General features: G+C 36.9%; 1 pseudogene; it reads right to left on the reverse strand.

Moving 5' to 3' along the window:
* Positions 1 to 3,117: 3,117 nt before the first annotated feature.
* LOC145293449 (U2 spliceosomal RNA) lies at positions 3,118 to 3,242 on the reverse strand (annotated as a pseudogene).
* Positions 3,243 to 4,552: the final 1,310 nt, after the last annotated feature.

The following is a 4,552-nucleotide window of genomic DNA, read 5'->3' on the forward strand; positions in this document are numbered from 1 at the left end:
TTACATGTGTGATTGTGGTGCATACAGACACATGTCTGTAAATTAGATATCCACAATAAAAATATAGACATATAAATACTAGAAATTGAAACATAAAATCTGGATTTAGCTTTAAATACTTTGAAAAGAAAAGACATGTTAAATAGAAATTTGGGTCAAACTGCTGATTTGATTTGCTTCTGTCTATATTTAGCCAGTAAGAAAGGTGTTGGTCAAGGACAGTGAATGAGGGGACAACAGAGAGATGTGTTTAAAAAAAAAAGTGACAGAAGAATATGTGGTAGCGGGGGAGGGGGGGAGTTTGCTTTTTTTAAATTATTCATGAAAAGGATAGAAAAAGATAGAAAGAAAGAAAAGAGGAGAGAAAGAGAAGGGGAGAGAGAATGAAGAAGGCAAAGAGAGAGAGAGGTAGTTCGATGGAGGGTGTTTTCAAAAATTGACAGAGAGGGAGGGGGGGGATAAAGAAATAATGTTTCACACCCTTTTATACCTCCACCTCAAGAAAGATAGATGTTCAAAAAATAACATTACTGAGGATATGTGCACATAGTGTGTGTATGTGTGTGTGTGTGTGTAAGAGAGAGAGAGAGAGAGAGAGAGATTTGAAACTGTTCTACAACTCTATTTACTGAGCCATGATAGGTTTTATTTTGATTCCATCTGAAAATATTCATAAACTGTGACATATCTTTTAAGGCATTCTCTTGCATGACTAAAAACAAGTTTCTTTACTTCAATATTATTTATTATTATTATTTATTATTACGATTATTACAGGAGACTTATTTTGCTATCCAATTTACATGCACGTTTATGGTGTGTACAGACACATATGTAAATTAGATTACAATGTTCTAAATACAGAGACAAAGAAATGTTAGAGTTGAATAAGATTCAAGTGACAAGAGAAATACAGAGACAACTAAGGGAGGTATACATGATTTGTTCAATTAACTATAAACTATGGCCAATTAAAACAGAATTTTTTCAAACATAACTCAATCCCAAAACTAAAGTATATTTTAGCATGTATTTTGTGTGTTTAAAGTATAGAGGGGGAAAATTTTACGGAAAGAAATGTTGAAGGACTCACATTTAGTGTAATAACAGCAAAGTTGAAAATTAACTTGTGAAAATTCGAACTGAGCTAAATTAAACAGCAGTTGTTGCACAAATAAAGTAGGATCAACATTCTTTCAGACTGAGCTTTATAACAGCAATAAATATGGCTTATTTTGATACTTTACTGTAGTTTTATAGTTTATCCAATCACTGGAAATGCATTAATAAGGAAAAAAAAACTTAAATAACCGAAGTTAAGAAAAATCTTAATCTAATTTTATAATTCTGTGTTATTTAATTGTGGTTCAGATTGTATTAAAAGTCACAAATTAAAAATAAATCTGAAGTTAAAAATAAATCCGAAGTTTAAAAAAAAAAATCAAAATTAAAAAAAAATTAAAAATAAAAATCAGATTTCATACTTTGATATTACCAGATTCCAGGTGTATTTAGAAGCTTGTAGCCTATATACACTCAACTCCAAAATTTTTAAACAGCCAAACTCTGAACTAAAAAACTTTTCTTCATATTAGTAATGATTTATACTGGGTGTCACTCCAAAATCGGAAGCGAGAGTTATGCCAAGATCACCATTAACATTGGCTGTCACAAGCTGAAAATCCTTTGAACAATCAAAGACATTGGTGACTCCTACTGCAAGTTTCACTGCATGAGAATCAGGTATGCCTCCAAGAGGTTGAGAGTCAAAGAAGGTTAAAAAGCTTTAGCACAGGTCCACTGGGATGCTGAAAACAATTTAAAACATATGAAATGAAAAGTGGATCTGCAAAGACATTGAGGAAGTTCCAGTCATGAAGTATACAGATCTAGCTAAAGGTGCTGAACGGAATCACTGCCAAATGTTCCTTCATTTTCCAGTGGATACCAAGATGACACAGGCTGGTTTCTCATAATATTTATCACCACTAGTCAAACTTGTGACCACCCTTCTCACTCAACTGCAAACCTCTTCCTTATTTCTTCTGGGATATGATCAAGACCAAAACCAACAAGTATGCCACAACATAATCAACTCTCCAAAGGTTGCCATTGTGTTGATGTTCGCCTCTATAGACAAAGACATGATTGTCAAAGTGTGCAATTTATTTTGCACCTGCCTTGAGATGGTCATCTCTGGCAGCAACAATTATATTGAAAAATAATGTAGTATGTAACTGTTGCTAAATAAGCTGAATCTCTGCATATATAACTTTTGTTTTGATTGCAAATTTTGCTGCAATACCCTGGCTATAGTTTTGATTTTACAATAGACGGACATGTTTTTTAAAGCCACTGTGAATTCAACATTTTTTTCATGCACAAAATCTAAAGAGATACATGATTAAAAGTACTCCACCCTACCTCACCCCATTTGGGTCTTTCTCTTATAAAACAAACAAAAATCATGATGACCACACAAATATTTGAATATTTCTTTTGTTTTAGTCATTTTTCATTATGTATCATTTTTTAGGAGTCAGAGTTTGCAAATTTTCACTGTATTTGCTCTGACTCCTATTTCCCAATCCCGATTTTGGGTATTCTTGAACTGCTATTCCCATCATCTGGGTTGGTGTACCAATCATTAGTTTCATATCTTGGAAAAAAAAAAAAAAATGTGTCTCTAACCTTATATCTTCTGAACTGTCTACCAACTTCCACCTCCTTGTCACATCACAGATAAACATTTTGCTACTTCCCCCACCCATAAATCTGGCTCCTGCTACTGTAGCCCATAATGCTTCAGTTGTAATATGGAAGACAAAGATATTAAAAAACAAGGCCGATAGCCATTAGTCGCGTGCTCTCGTGTAATGAATGAATGCGTGAATGTAGGATTGGCATGAAATTCTTAAAGATAAACTAAAATGACCAAAAAATGGGCTGAAATGACTTAAATAAATAAAAAGACTTAGAATGACTTTAATGAACTTAAGGATGAATTGAATGACCTTAAGAATGACTTCAATGCTTAAAAAATAACTGGAATCCTTCAAAAACAAGTTGAATGATCTGGAGAATGACTTGAATGGCTTTGAGACTGACTGGTTGTAAAGTGGGTGATCATTTTACATTAAATTAATACAGAAAAGTGATCCCCACTTTATATCACAATAAGTACAACATGTAGTAAGAACAGATACTACACTTTGATCTTGGCCAAAAGGCCAAGAAAAGCAGTATTTATTTGCTCCCCTACCGAGCAAATTAGGCACAAGGCCGATTTTTTATGTGAGGAGTGAAGGGGAAATGGGGACCAACTCCCCGGAGAGTAGGGGAGCTGGATAGTGACAATTGGTATGAAGGGCTTCCCCTACATTGACCAAGGTCTTATATGTGGGGTTTCCCCCACATATGGTCTTTGCTTGCAGTATTTGCCGGAACAGATACTACACTTTGAGGTATTAAATCTTTTATTCAGGCAAAAAAAGAACATAAACAAAAAACTTAGGCACAAGGCCAACTCAAAAGGGGGGGGGAAGATGGGGGGTCGTTGGTCATCCTTGTCACTCTAGAACTAAACAAAAGTTTCTCTTAGCTAGAATCTTCTTTCACCATAATACCGCATTCGCCCTTTCGTACTTGGGGACGTCCTACTTGGCACCCAATTGTTTAAAACATTTTTTATTTCCGTGTAAAAACAAAAAAGATAACAATGATGATACGATAATTTGTGTCGAGGGCAGGGGGGGGAGTGGTTAGTAGGACCCTCCCAACCTTGTCCAGTTGATAGACCGTCTGTTTCACTTGGTTTGTAAAAGAACCTGAGCTCCTGCAGGCCGATAGATGGGACGAAATGGAGAAAAGAAAATTTTGTGGGTGAGGGATGGGGAGTTAGCAATTGATTTCTTTCTCTCCAAGATGGGTGAAATTTAGAGTGAGGGGTGAGAAGAAAAAATTGCAGATAGGAGGAGATGGGGATCTTGGAGGCTTCCTACTTGGGGAGTGATGAAACATTTACTCGGCTAGCTAAGAGGCTGAAAATTGATTATACTTGACGGAACTGCGTCACACCTAGGCGGAGAACACGTATTCAAACTTGGCTCCTTTTTGTACCCACAGACTTGCTACATGTATCCATCTTCTGTCAAATGCCGCGCGATGCAGCTGTCTTCTATCACATCTGATCTTCACCCGTAGTTGGTGTTTAAAGAAAGCGATCAGATCCTGATCAGAAAAAGGCAACACCCCTCGGCCACCCTGCAGACGCGACGTCCAAATCACCATTCTCGCCATGGCCAGGATCGTAATGTCTTTCCCAGTCCCACGGCGGTCTCACATTGTCAACAACATTGGATATGGTAATTGGGCGAGGATGCTCGGGATTGATGCGAGCCATCACCTCGCTGACATATGACCAGTATAGTGGAGTTCACGGCAATCGAAGAAAGCGTAAGCGTGATCAGTCGTTTCTACGGCCGTTGTCCCGCAATGGGGACAAGCAGGCGACTCCAAAAACCCAGAACCGCATTGTATGTTGTTAAGTGGA

This window comes from Euprymna scolopes, chromosome 14, assembly GCF_053919585.1.
Source record: "Euprymna scolopes isolate OS-2025 chromosome 14, ASM5391958v1, whole genome shotgun sequence".
Taxonomy (NCBI): domain Eukaryota; kingdom Metazoa; phylum Mollusca; class Cephalopoda; order Sepiida; family Sepiolidae; genus Euprymna; species Euprymna scolopes.